This window comes from Trachinotus anak, unplaced genomic scaffold (genome assembly GCF_046630095.1).
Source record: "Trachinotus anak isolate AG129_WGS33_773 ecotype Australia unplaced genomic scaffold, CSIRO_AGI_Tana_v1 ptg000003l, whole genome shotgun sequence".
In the NCBI taxonomy this organism is placed as follows: domain Eukaryota; kingdom Metazoa; phylum Chordata; class Actinopteri; order Carangiformes; family Carangidae; genus Trachinotus; species Trachinotus anak.
The window spans coordinates 19,847,615-19,861,039 of NW_027273854.1; the positions used below are offsets into that span (position 1 = coordinate 19,847,615).

The following is a 13,425-nucleotide window of genomic DNA, read 5'->3' on the forward strand; positions in this document are numbered from 1 at the left end:
TCTGGTGCCATCACCACTGAACCAGGTGAAGCCCTCCTCTCTGGGATGCATGGTTTTAAAACAGTCTTGTAGTTTAAAATCCCTGCATATGCCCTGTAATAAAACCGATGTTTTGTCAATTTTAAAATCTTCCCCTGTTCTTTTTCTATCTTTTCGACTTAAAATACAGTTAAAATCACCTCCTAAAACTAATGGCACTCTCCCTAGCATGTGGGACTGCAGGTCTTCTAAAAGGTCATACCTGTCATTTTTGTCGTTAAAGCCATAAATATTGAGAAGGTTAAAATCCTGTCCCATAAAGGTCAAGTGTGCTAAAAGTGCCCTACCGTCTCTCACCACAGTGCTACCCTTCACCAGAACCTGAGGGTTTTTTATTAAAATGGCCACTCCATCGTTCTTATTTTGGTTTGATCCGCTCCATATCGATGTCTGTGGCCACATCTCCTCCCACTGTCGGTAGTGTTTTAAAAACGGTATGCCACATTCCTGCATTAAAAACACATCTGACTTTGTAGATTTAAGAAAGGATAAAACACTCTGGGCTCTAACTCTCGACTTCACACTTCTCACATTGATGGTTGAGAAGGTGAGTGTCATGAGTATGATTAAAAACAACAGGTATGAAATTTTAAAAACACTAAATAGAGGTTTAAGATGCTAAAATATCTTTTTTTTTTTTTAAAAAAAGGCAGTTAGACTATTTCTTGTGAACGGGGCTCCTCCTTCACTTCAACAGGTGATGAAGGAGGGAGTTGAGCTCCATTCCCCCGTCGGACTCTGGGGGTTGGCCTTTGACGCAAGGCTGCATTTAGCTTGGAGTCCTTAGGGGTTGATTGTAGAGCTACTGTCAGAAAAGAGACTTCATTTGGTGAATTGGAGGGGAAGACTCTGGGCTCCTCCACAGATGAACTGTCTGAGAGAGTCCCAACTCTTCCCCTCTTCTCTGAGGCTACAGGAGACTCAGAGGACAATTCCGATGCAAGTCTCTTTGTTTGCTGGGCATCGGGGAGGGGGGCATCCTCACTATTTTCAGGTGGTTGAAAATCTTCCATTTCTGAACTAGCTCCGCCCACTTCCTGCATCTCCCCATCCTCCTCTCCACTCTCCATTGATGGGGCTGTTGCAGGCCCCTCCCCCTCTCCCGCCTCACATGATCCCTCCTCTCCAATCACAGTATCTGGCGGGAGATTTGAATTTTCCTGCCCAGCCTCTTCAACCTGCTCTTTTTCTTTTTGTCCTCCATTTTGTTCATTGGCTTTTGCTGCCTTTAGTTTGTTGGCAAACGATTTGGGGCAAGCTCTGAAGAGATGATTTGTTTCTCCACAAAGGTTGCACTTCCTGCCATTGGTGCACTCCTCAAAAGTGTGCCCAATTTCTCTACACTTTCCGCAAAAGGTTTTTGTGCACGCTTCTACCAGGTGCCCATGCTCACCACACTTGCGGCAGAGCTTGGGCTGACCTTGGTAGTGGATGTAGCCCCTGTTTTCACCCAGAACTATCATTGACGGCAGATGTTTCAGGCCTTGGAAGCCCTGGGGGTCCTGCCATTGTTGAATGGGGACCCTCCAAGCGCAATTCCAGATGCCGTCCTCATCTCTCACTTTGGTAGCCTGGCCTTTAACAGTGCAGTATCTCCCCAGCCATATACAAATGTCTTCTGCATTCACTGTCTCATTAAACATTCTGACAATGACTGTTTTCAATGCATTATCAGTCAGTTTTTCAACAACAAATGCAGAAAACTGGGGTTTCACAGACTCAAATCTTGTCCAAAATTCTCTCAAGATAGCCGCAGACTGGAAGCTTACATCAAAACCTTTGTTTAATGGTAGGGTCAAAATACAATTCAAATCGTTTGCTGTGAATTTCAAAGCCTGTTGGATTAGCTTCCTGGAGAAATCTAGCCTTGACATCTCCAGGAGCTTTCCATCCTTTTCTTTAAACTTAAAACGGACGCTGTGGTGCCTCCGCATGTTGGCATGGGTGGCCGACATGGTGGAGGCACCACAAGCTAAAAGGATCTAAAATCAGTAAAAAACTTACAATGGACAAAAAAACAATGAACAATAAATAAGTAAATACAATTAAAAATATAAAAAAGGAAAAAAATCTAAAAACGTACTTACCTTTTCAAGTTTTGGCCTGGACAAGGTGTTGAATCCGGCAGAGCTCAGGTAAGAGATTCTCTGGGCCAATGAATTCCTATTTGTTTAAGATATGCAACTACAGAAAAGTTGCACAACTTTAAACAAGGAATGTAGACAATTTCCTCCCAAGAGCTGGTTTAACTCAGAGCCACAACAGGCAAGAATTTAACCATCAAAAGGAGGCGACCGCAGTCTTAGCCAAAAGGCCGAGAAGCGATGGGCCCAAAGTGTCTGGCGTTCCAGCCAGGCTCTTGGCACAAATCTCGCTGGTCGCGGTTGGCTGCTTTTGACATGAGCGGAGCAATGGCTGCTTTTCACCACCTCCGCCCACCTCCCCATTCCTGACCTCGACAGCTGTTTGACTTTTCACAAACTCAAAGGGCTCAGCCATACGGCAGAGCCTGCCAAAAATAGCTTAAACTCATTGGTGTTCCTCTCCACGGAAGTCTTTAGTAAAAGGCGAAAGACTTGTGCGTGATGAAGAGAAACCAGAGTCAGTACAGGCCTCTCCTCAAGAGCGGCCGAGGACCCCATTGGTCCCAGTCACCGCCCTCACGGTAGCCTTCTCTTAGCTTGCCAAATCCCCGCCCCCTCCCCATGTTGTCACGGGCTCTAGCCAATCGGGCTGTGGAGAAAAGTGTCTGGGCCTCAACATGCAATCCCCACAAATTTCTCAAGTTATCAGGCGCTTGCAGGCCCCCGGGGACCAAAATACAGGGAAAATGCGGGGTTGATTGGAGGCTAGCAGCCCTTCCAGGGCGCGTGAGGGATATCAGCTGTGGGGCAGGTTGACTCACCTTCCTCCAGCCACTGCCAGAGGGGCATTTGAAACTGTACGTTTGCGTCATTGTTTGCTTGCTTGCTTGCTTGCTTGCTTTTCCACACGGCCAGAGAAGGGTGCACCGTTCCCGGCGGCACTGCAATGCCAGGTCGATGCGTGGAGTGAACGGAGCAAGCCCCTTTTTCAGCTCCCAGTTCTAAAAATCCGTTTAATATGTTTGTCCTCGGGTAGAGGACATATCAGATATTAAACTGATAAGAACAGATACTACACTTGATCTTAGCCAAAAGGCCGAGAAGCGATGGGCCCAAAGTGTCTGGCGTTCCAGCCAGGCTCTTGGCACAAATCTCGCTGGTCGCGGTTGGCTGCTTTTGACATGAGCGGAGCAATGGCTGCTTTTCACCACCTCCGCCCACCTCCCCATTCCTGACCTCGACAGCTGTTTGACTTTTCACAAACTCAAAGGGCTCAGCCATACGGCAGAGCCTGCCAAAAATAGCTTAAACTCATTGGTGTTCCTCTCCACGGAAGTCTTTAGTAAAAGGCGAAAGACTTGTGCGTGATGAAGAGAAACCAGAGTCAGTACAGGCCTCTCCTCAAGAGCGGCCGAGGACCCCATTGGTCCCAGTCACCGCCCTCACGGTAGCCTTCTCTTAGCTTGCCAAATCCCCGCCCCCTCCCCATGTTGTCACGGGCTCTAGCCAATCGGGCTGTGGAGAAAAGTGTCTGGGCCTCAACATGCAATCCCCACAAATTTCTCAAGTTATCAGGCGCTTGCAGGCCCCCGGGGACCAAAATACAGGGAAAATGCGGGGTTGATTGGAGGCTAGCAGCCCTTCCAGGGCGCGTGAGGGATATCAGCTGTGGGGCAGGTTGACTCACCTTCCTCCAGCCACTGCCAGAGGGGCATTTGAAACTGTACGTTTGCGTCATTGCTTGCTTGCTTGCTTGCTTTTCCACACGGCCAGAGAAGGGTGCACCGTTCCCGGCGGCACTGCAATGCCAGGTCGATGCGTGGAGTGAACGGGGCAAGCCCCTTTTTCAGCTCCCAGTTCTAAAAATCCGTTTAATATGTTTGTCCTCGGGTAGAGGACATATCAGATATTAAACTGATAAGAACAGATACTACACTTGATCTTAGCCAAAAGGCCGAGAAGCGATGGGCCCAAAGTGTCTGGCGTTCCAGCCAGGCTCTTGGCACAAATCTCGCTGGTCGCGGTTGGCTGCTTTTGACATGAGCGGAGCAATGGCTGCTTTTCACCACCTCCGCCCACCTCCCCATTCCTGACCTCGACAGCTGTTTGACTTTTCACAAACTCAAAGGGCTCAGCCATACGGCAGAGCCTGCCAAAAATAGCTTAAACTCATTGGTGTTCCTCTCCACGGAAGTCTTTAGTAAAAGGCGAAAGACTTGTGCGTGATGAAGAGAAACCAGAGTCAGTACAGGCCTCTCCTCAAGAGCGGCCGAGGACCCCATTGGTCCCAGTCACCGCCCTCACGGTAGCCTTCTCTTAGCTTGCCAAATCCCCGCCCCCTCCCCATGTTGTCACGGGCTCTAGCCAATCGGGCTGTGGAGAAAAGTGTCTGGGCCTCAACATGCAATCCCCACAAATTTCTCAAGTTATCAGGCGCTTGCAGGCCCCCGGGGACCAAAATACAGGGAAAATGCGGGGTTGATTGGAGGCTAGCAGCCCTTCCAGGGCGCGTGAGGGATATCAGCTGTGGGGCAGGTTGACTCACCTTCCTCCAGCCACTGCCAGAGGGGCATTTGAAACTGTACGTTTGCGTCATTGTTTGCTTGCTTGCTTGCTTGCTTGCTTTTCCACACGGCCAGAGAAGGGTGCACCGTTCCCGGCGGCACTGCAATGCCAGGTCGATGCGTGGAGTGAACGGGGCAAGCCCCTTTTTCAGCTCCCAGTTCTAAAAATCCGTTTAATATGTTTGTCCTCGGGTAGAGGACATATCAGATATTAAACTGATAAGAACAGATACTACACTTGATCTTAGCCAAAAGGCCGAGAAGCGATGGGCCCAAAGTGTCTGGCGTTCCAGCCAGGCTCTTGGCACAAATCTCGCTGGTCGCGGTTGGCTGCTTTTGACATGAGCGGAGCAATGGCTGCTTTTCACCACCTCCGCCCACCTCCCCATTCCTGACCTCGACAGCTGTTTGACTTTTCACAAACTCAAAGGGCTCAGCCATACGGCAGAGCCTGCCAAAAATAGCTTAAACTCATTGGTGTTCCTCTCCACGGAAGTCTTTAGTAAAAGGCGAAAGACTTGTGCGTGATGAAGAGAAACCAGAGTCAGTACAGGCCTCTCCTCAAGAGCGGCCGAGGACCCCATTGGTCCCAGTCACCGCCCTCACGGTAGCCTTCTCTTAGCTTGCCAAATCCCCGCCCCCTCCCCATGTTGTCACGGGCTCTAGCCAATCGGGCTGTGGAGAAAAGTGTCTGGGCCTCAACATGCAATCCCCACAAATTTCTCAAGTTATCAGGCGCTTGCAGGCCCCCGGGGACCAAAATACAGGGAAAATGCGGGGTTGATTGGAGGCTAGCAGCCCTTCCAGGGCGCGTGAGGGATATCAGCTGTGGGGCAGGTTGACTCACCTTCCTCCAGCCACTGCCAGAGGGGCATTTGAAACTGTACGTTTGCGTCATTGTTTGCTTGCTTGCTTGCTTGCTTGCTTGCTTTTCCACACGGCCAGAGAAGGGTGCACCGTTCCCGGCGGCACTGCAATGCCAGGTCGATGCGTGGAGTGAACGGAGCAAGCCCCTTTTTCAGCTCCCAGTTCTAAAAATCCGTTTAATATGTTTGTCCTCGGGTAGAGGACATATCAGATATTAAACTGATAAGAACAGATTTTTCTTTCGAAAAGATTTATTGACACTCATTTCAAGTTTTTTCAAAGAAGGTTTACATCTTGAGATACAAAGGGTACATTATAATCACAACACTATGATAAATAGTTGTAAAACCATTGTTTGTTTGTTTGTTTTTTTTTTAAAACATTAAAAACAAATATTTCAAGGGGTTTTACATGTTGTCAAACATAAAATCCATCTCACAAATGAAAACCATGGAGTGTCCCAAATCTTTAAAAAGGGAGTGCATTGGTTTAAAACTTCTCTTCTTTCTAATTTTGTGCAGGAGCAGAATGAGTCCCTACCCAGGGTCACTCATTCCGCTCCCCCAAACATTTGGTCTCTCGGGATCCTGTCGTGGTGCTCAGAGGAGATCCTCACCCTGTTGCTCCTTCCCACCTGCCTCACCCGGAGAGCCAGGCCGCCGCTGCTTTGACCTTTTCATGTGTGGCTCCGGCTCCTTCGTCCGAATGGGCACAGAGGCGATGCTTCTTTGTGGCTGTGTCCTAGGCCTGCCGCCTACAGCCATCCGGATCACAGCCACGGGGGGGATCTGCATGTGCTTCCTTACCAGCAAGTTTCTGGAGGTCCATATGGCGTCTTTGATGGCGGCTAGGGTGAGCCACATCTGGGCAAAGTCATCGTTCTTCAGTGTTTTTTGGCTCACCCCATACAGCACCAGTTGTGCTGTAAGGACCTCCCTTGCTGGCAAGTACGGGAATTGCAAGGAGCCGGCCATTGCCCACTGGTCTACGGCAGCGCTGCACTCCCAGAGCAAATGCCTCACCGACTCTGGCGCGCCACAACCGGGTCGGGGGCAGGTTGAGCGTGTTGACATGCCCCGGGAGTGCATGACGGACCTGACTGGGAGAATCTCATGAGCCACCATCCATGACAGGTCCCGGAGTCTGTTTGGAAGAGCGGAATGGTTCACGTTGCGCCAAACTGTTGAGGGCTCGCCAAATGCGAGCCCGCGCACTGGACTCACTGGCTCCTGCTCCTGCACAACAGAGATCAGAGAACGGTGGTTGGTTAAAATATGCAGCTCCTCCTGCTCCAGTTTAAAATGCTTTAAAAACGTCGGGATAAAAGCATAGGCTGGTGGCAGGCTAAAAGACACGGGTACTTTAAGATCTGTAGGTAAAATCTTCAATCGTCTGAGGTACGATCCCATCCAGAAACGTGTCATGGCTGTAGTTTTGGGGTTTCCGGATGGGTCTGTGGCTTGTTTGAGGTGTAGTGCGGTGTATCGGCTTCCTAAAAACAAGTACAGGTCAGGCACTCCTTTTCCTCCTTTCTCTTTTGGCCTTTTCATGACCTCCCTCCTCAGTCTCTCCCACTTGGAGCCCCACAGGAAATAAAAGATGGCTCGCTCCAGATCTAAAAGCACTCTCCTAGGTGGGATAAAAACAGAACTGATGAGTAAAAGCAAAGGTAAAATCACCGCTTTGATGATTAAAACCTTTCCTTCAATAGTCAGTCCTCTAAGTCCCCAATATCCTAGTCTTTGTTTTACTTTCCCTACCACGTCTGGCCAATTTGTTGTTCCTTCTCCCTCCCTGTCAAATTTGATCCCCAGTATTTTTTGGTCAGTCTGGGTCACAGTCAAAGGGAGTCCTGTCATCTCAGTCGCTGTCCACGGTCCATAAAATTGGGCTTGGGTCTTGTTTTTGTTCAACTTTGACCCAGAAGCCTGTCCAAACCAGTCAGTCAAGTCCAGCGTCCTGTTGACGGATAAAAGGTCGGTGCATAAAATGTTCACGTCGTCCATGTATAAAATACACTTGGTGTCCAGTCCCCCGCTCCCCGGTACTCCCAACCCATTGATTCGTTGATCCCTTCTCAAGATCTGTGCCAGCGGTTCTATACATGTTATGTATAGGAGGGCAGATAACGGACAACCCTGACGGACACCGCAGTTAATATCGACTGCTTTTGTCAAATGCCCGTTAATCACAAATTTGCTGGTAATGTCCCGATACAGCAATCCCACCCAAGCTAGAAACCTTTCTGGGAACCCCATTTTTTGCAGTACCTTGAAAAGGTACTGGTGCGAGACCCGATCGAAGGCTTTCTCAAAATCTAAATTTAGGACTACTAGCCGGATGTTTCTGTCTCTCGCGTAACAGATGGTGTCTCGGATCAGTACCAGGCTGTCGGTGATCTTCCTCCCTGGGATGGCACAGCCTTGATCCGGGTGAATCACCCCCTTTAAAAACAAGGACATACGTGAGGCTAAAAGTTTGCTAAAAAGTTTACAATCAAGGTTTAAAAGTGCGATAGGTCTCCAGTTCATCAGGTCGGTCTTGTCTTTGTTTTTGTGCAGTAGAGTCACTATCCCTACTCTAAAACTGTCAGGAAGTCGGTCTAGGTGCTCAAAGTCTTTAAAAACATGGATCAAATCAGGTGCTAAAATGTCCCAAAAGGTCAAATAAAATTCCAAGGGAAGTCCATCCTGTCCTGGGGACTTCCCTTTTTTAAAACTTGACAAACATTTATTTAACTCTAGAATGGTAAAATCTTGGGTTAAAAGCACACTGTCTTTTACTTTTTTATCGATGGATTTTAAAACTTCATTCATGGTGTCTATTCTAATGGGCTTTTCTTTATACAATTCTACGTAAAAATTTTCCACAATCTGTTTAATTTCTTCGATATTCTCTGTTATGCACCCGTTTTCCTTTTTTAGTTTTAAAATGGTCCCCCCTTTACTAACAATTTTCTTAAAAAAATACCTGGTGCACTTCTCACCCTCCTCTATTTCCCGTTCCCTGCTCCTTAAAATGACACCCTTGCTTTTAATTTCAGCTAAAACCGACATCTCTGATTTGATTTCTCTAATTTCTTCATTAAAATCCATTCCATTTTGGTTGAGGTTAAAATAGCGCTGTAGTCGCTTCTGCAGTCCCATCATGCGTCTGTTCTCCTTGCCCTTTCTTTTTTTGCCTGCCTGTCTGAAAAAAGTCTGGGTCTTTCCCTTCACCATCTCCCACCAGTGTGCTCGTGTATCGTACATGTCTTGAAGGGTCTGCCACTCTCGGTACTGCTCCCTGTACTGCTGAACTAGATGTTGATCTTCAAGCAGGGAGCAGTTGAGTTTCCACAGACCACTTCCAAAAGTCACACCTGAAGAGAGTGAAAGGGTGCAGGAGAGCATCAGGTGGTCAGAAAAGAAAACAGGGGTCAATCTAGCATCGGTCGGCGGGCAGTCCCGTGTGAAAATAAAATCTATGCGAGAGGCTCTGGTGCCATCACCACTGAACCAGGTGAAGCCCTCCTCTCTGGGATGCATGGTTTTAAAACAGTCTTGTAGTTTAAAATCCCTGCATATGCCCTGTAATAAAACCGATGTTTTGTCAATTTTAAAATCTTCCCCTGTTCTTTTTCTATCTTTTCGACTTAAAATACAGTTAAAATCACCTCCTAAAACTAATGGCACTCTCCCTAGCATGTGGGACTGCAGGTCTTCTAAAAGGTCATACCTGTCATTTTTGTCGTTAAAGCCATAAATATTGAGAAGGTTAAAATCCTGTCCCATAAAGGTCAAGTGTGCTAAAAGTGCCCTACCGTCTCTCACCACAGTGCTACCCTTCACCAGAACCTGAGGGTTTTTTATTAAAATGGCCACTCCATCGTTCTTATTTTGGTTTGATCCGCTCCATATCGATGTCTGTGGCCACATCTCCTCCCACTGTCGGTAGTGTTTTAAAAACGGTATGCCACATTCCTGCATTAAAAACACATCTGACTTTGTAGAATTAAGAAAGGATAAAACACTCTGGGCTCTAACTCTCGACTTCACACTTCTCACATTGATGGTTGAGAAGGTGAGTGTCATGAGTATGATTAAAAACAACAGGTATGAAATTTTAAAAACACTAAATAGAGGTTTAAGATGCTAAAATATCTTTTTTTTTAAAAAAAAAAGGCAGTTAGACTATTTCTTGTGAACGGGGCTCCTCCTTCACTTCAACAGGTGATGAAGGAGGGAGTTGAGCTCCATTCCCCCGTCGGACTCTGGGGGTTGGCCTTTGACGCAAGGCTGCATTTAGCTTGGAGTCCTTAGGGGTTGATTGTAGAGCTACTGTCAGGAAAGAGACTTCATTTGGTGAATTGGAGGGGAAGACTCTGGGCTCCTCCACAGATGAACTGTCTGAGAGAGTCCCAACTCTTCCCCTCTTCTCTGAGGCTACAGGAGACTCAGAGGACAATTCCGATGCAAGTCTCTTTGTTTGCTGGGCATCGGGGAGGGGGGCATCCTCACTATTTTCAGGTGGTTGAAAATCTTCCATTTCTGAACTAGCTCCGCCCACTTCCTGCATCTCCCCATCCTCCTCTCCACTCTCCATTGATGGGGCTGTTGCAGGCCCCTCCCCCTCTCCCGCCTCACATGATCCCTCCTCTCCAATCACAGTATCTGGCGGGAGATTTGAATTTTCCTGCCCAGCCTCTTCAACCTGCTCTTTTTCTTTTTGTCCTCCATTTTGTTCATTGGCTTTTGCTGCCTTTAGTTTGTTGGCAAACGATTTGGGGCAAGCTCTGAAGAGATGATTTGTTTCTCCACAAAGGTTGCACTTCCTGCCATTGGTGCACTCCTCAAAAGTGTGCCCAATTTCTCTACACTTTCCGCAAAAGGTTTTTGTGCACGCTTCTACCAGGTGCCCATGCTCACCGCACTTGCGGCAGAGCTTGGGCTGACCTTGGTAGTGGATGTAGCCCCTGTTTTCACCCAGAACTATCATTGACGGCAGATGTTTCAGGCCTTGGAAGCCCTGGGGGTCCTGCCATTGTTGAATGGGGACCCTCCAAGCGCAATTCCAGATGCCGTCCTCATCTCTCACTTTGGTAGCCTGGCCTTTAACAGTGCAGTATCTCCCCAGCCATATACAAATGTCTTCTGCATTCACTGTCTCATTAAACATTCTGACAATGACTGTTTTCAATGCATTATCAGTCAGTTTTTCAACAACAAATGCAGAAAACTGGGGTTTCACAGACTCAAATCTTGTCCAAAATTCTCTCAAGATAGCCGCAGACTGGAAGCTTACATCAAAACCTTTATTTAATGGTAGGGTCAAAATACAATTCAAATCGTTTGCTGTGAATTTCAAAGCCTGTTGGATTAGCTTCCTGGAGAAATCTAGCCTTGACATCTCCAGGAGCTTTCCATCCTTTTCTTTAAACTTAAAACGGACGCTGTGGTGCCTCCGCATGTTGGCATGGGTGGCCGACATGGTGGAGGCACCACAAGCTAAAAGGATCTAAAATCAGTAAAAAACTTACAATGGACAAAAAAACAATGAACAATAAATAAGTAAATACAATTAAAAATATAAAAAGGAAAAAAATCTAAAAACGTACTTACCTTTTCAAGTTTTGGCCTGGACAAGGTGTTGAATCCGGCAGAGCGCAGGTAAGAGATTCTCTGGGCCAATGAATTCCTATTTGTTTAAGATATGCAACTACAGAAAAGTTGCACAACTTTAAACAAGGAATGTAGACAATTTCCTCCCAAGAGCTGGTTTAACTCAGAGCCACAACAGGCAAGAATTTAACCATCAAAAGGAGGCGACCGCAGTCTTAGCCAAAAGGCCGAGAAGCCAAAGTGTCTGGCGTTCCAGCCAGGCTCTTGGCACAAATCTCGCTGGTCGCGGTTGGCTGCTTTTGACATGAGCGGAGCAATGGCTGCTTTTCACCACCTCCGCCCACCTCCCCATTCCTGACCTCGACAGCTGTTTGACTTTTCACAAACTCAAAGGGCTCAGCCATACGGCAGAGCCTGCCAAAAATAGCTTAAACTCATTGGTGTTCCTCTCCACGGAAGTCTTTAGTAAAAGGCGAAAGACTTGTGCGTGATGAAGAGAAACCAGAGTCAGTACAGGCCTCTCCTCAAGAGCGGCCGAGGACCCCATTGGTCCCAGTCACCGCCCTCACGGTAGCCTTCTCTTAGCTTGCCAAATCCCCGCCCCCTCCCCATGTTGTCACGGGCTCTAGCCAATCGGGCTGTGGAGAAAAGTGTCTGGGCCTCAACATGCAATCCCCACAAATTTCTCAAGTTATCAGGCGCTTGCAGGCCCCCGGGGACCAAAATACAGGGAAAATGCGGGGTTGATTGGAGGCTAGCAGCCCTTCCAGGGCGCGTGAGGGATATCAGCTGTGGGGCAGGTTGACTCACCTTCCTCCAGCCACTGCCAGAGGGGCATTTGAAACTGTACGTTTGCGTCATTGTTTGCTTGCTTGCTTGCTTGCTTGCTTTTCCACACGGCCAGAGAAGGGTGCACCGTTCCCGGCGGCACTGCAATGCCAGGTCGATGCGTGGAGTGAACGGGGCAAGCCCCTTTTTCAGCTCCCAGTTCTAAAAATCCGTTTAATATGTTTGTCCTCGGGTAGAGGACATATCAGATATTAAACTGATAAGAACAGATACTACACTTGATCTTAGCCAAAAGGCCGAGAAGCGATGGGCCCAAAGTGTCTGGCGTTCCAGCCAGGCTCTTGGCACAAATCTCGCTGGTCGCGGTTGGCTGCTTTTGACATGAGCGGAGCAATGGCTGCTTTTCACCACCTCCGCCCACCTCCCCATTCCTGACCTCGACAGCTGTTTGACTTTTCACAAACTCAAAGGGCTCAGCCATACGGCAGAGCCTGCCAAAAATAGCTTAAACTCATTGGTGTTCCTCTCCACGGAAGTCTTTAGTAAAAGGCGAAAGACTTGTGCGTGATGAAGAGAAACCAGAGTCAGTACAGGCCTCTCCTCAAGAGCGGCCGAGGACCCCATTGGTCCCAGTCACCGCCCTCACGGTAGCCTTCTCTTAGCTTGCCAAATCCCCGCCCCCTCCCCATGTTGTCACGGGCTCTAGCCAATCGGGCTGTGGAGAAAAGTGTCTGGGCCTCAACATGCAATCCCCACAAATTTCTCAAGTTATCAGGCGCTTGCAGGCCCCCGGGGACCAAAATACAGGGAAAATGCGGGGTTGATTGGAGGCTAGCAGCCCTTCCAGGGCGCGTGAGGGATATCAGCTGTGGGGCAGGTTGACTCACCTTCCTCCAGCCACTGCAAGAGGGGCATTTGAAACTGTACGTTTGCGTCATTGTTTGCTTGCTTGCTTGCTTGCTTGCTTTTCCACACGGCCAGAGAAGGGTGCACCGTTCCCGGCGGCACTGCAATGCCAGGTCGATGCGTGGAGTGAACGGAGCAAGCCCCTTTTTCAGCTCCCAGTTCTAAAAATCCGTTTAATATGTTTGTCCTCGGGTAGAGAACATATCAGATATTAAACTGATAAGAACAGATTTTTTTTTTCTTTCGAAAAGATTTATTGACACTCATTTCAGTTTTTTCAAAGAAGGTTTACATCTTGAGATACAAAGGGTACATTATAATCACAACAATATGATAAATAGTTGTAAAACCATTGTTTGTTTGTTTTTTTTTTTTAAAACATTAAAAACAAATATTTCAAGGGGTTTTACATGTTGTCAAACATAAAATCCATCTCACAAATGAAAACCATGGAGTGTCCCAAATCTTTAAAAAGGGAGTGCATTGGTTTAAAACTTCTCTTCTTTCTAATTTTGTGCAGGAGCAGAATGAGTCCCTACCCAGGGTCACTCATTCCGCTCCCCCAAACATTTGGTC

The 13,425-nt window shown here is 47.8% G+C and overlaps 10 non-coding genes and 2 pseudogenes across 10 annotated transcripts; all 12 read right to left on the reverse strand.

Annotated features, from left to right (window-relative positions):
* Positions 1-2,529: 2,529 nt before the first annotated feature.
* LOC139618890 (U5 spliceosomal RNA) lies at positions 2,530-2,644 on the reverse strand. The gene has a single exon (XR_011689896.1). It is a non-coding gene; the product is annotated as a U5 spliceosomal RNA (small nuclear RNA).
* Positions 2,645-3,039: 395 nt separating this feature from the next.
* On the reverse strand, positions 3,040-3,231 carry LOC139619434 (U2 spliceosomal RNA). Its single transcript, XR_011690430.1, has one exon. It is a non-coding gene; the product is annotated as a U2 spliceosomal RNA (small nuclear RNA).
* A 164-nt stretch (positions 3,232-3,395) lies between these two features.
* On the reverse strand, positions 3,396-3,510 carry LOC139618891 (U5 spliceosomal RNA). The gene has a single exon (XR_011689897.1). It is a non-coding gene; the product is annotated as a U5 spliceosomal RNA (small nuclear RNA).
* A 387-nt stretch (positions 3,511-3,897) lies between these two features.
* On the reverse strand, positions 3,898-4,089 carry LOC139619695 (U2 spliceosomal RNA). Its single transcript, XR_011690658.1, has one exon. It is a non-coding gene; the product is annotated as a U2 spliceosomal RNA (small nuclear RNA).
* A 164-nt stretch (positions 4,090-4,253) lies between these two features.
* On the reverse strand, positions 4,254-4,368 carry LOC139618892 (U5 spliceosomal RNA). Its single transcript, XR_011689898.1, has one exon. It is a non-coding gene; the product is annotated as a U5 spliceosomal RNA (small nuclear RNA).
* Positions 4,369-4,763: 395 nt separating this feature from the next.
* Positions 4,764-4,955, reverse strand: LOC139619706 (U2 spliceosomal RNA). The gene has a single exon (XR_011690661.1). It is a non-coding gene; the product is annotated as a U2 spliceosomal RNA (small nuclear RNA).
* A 164-nt stretch (positions 4,956-5,119) lies between these two features.
* Positions 5,120-5,234, reverse strand: LOC139618893 (U5 spliceosomal RNA). The gene has a single exon (XR_011689899.1). It is a non-coding gene; the product is annotated as a U5 spliceosomal RNA (small nuclear RNA).
* A 399-nt stretch (positions 5,235-5,633) lies between these two features.
* Positions 5,634-5,807, reverse strand: LOC139619703 (U2 spliceosomal RNA; annotated as a pseudogene).
* Positions 5,808-11,549: 5,742 nt separating this feature from the next.
* Positions 11,550-11,664, reverse strand: LOC139618894 (U5 spliceosomal RNA). Its single transcript, XR_011689900.1, has one exon. It is a non-coding gene; the product is annotated as a U5 spliceosomal RNA (small nuclear RNA).
* Positions 11,665-12,059: 395 nt separating this feature from the next.
* LOC139619717 (U2 spliceosomal RNA) lies at positions 12,060-12,251 on the reverse strand. The gene has a single exon (XR_011690662.1). It is a non-coding gene; the product is annotated as a U2 spliceosomal RNA (small nuclear RNA).
* A 164-nt stretch (positions 12,252-12,415) lies between these two features.
* On the reverse strand, positions 12,416-12,530 carry LOC139618896 (U5 spliceosomal RNA). Its single transcript, XR_011689902.1, has one exon. It is a non-coding gene; the product is annotated as a U5 spliceosomal RNA (small nuclear RNA).
* A 395-nt stretch (positions 12,531-12,925) lies between these two features.
* Positions 12,926-13,104, reverse strand: LOC139619811 (U2 spliceosomal RNA; annotated as a pseudogene).
* Positions 13,105-13,425: the final 321 nt, after the last annotated feature.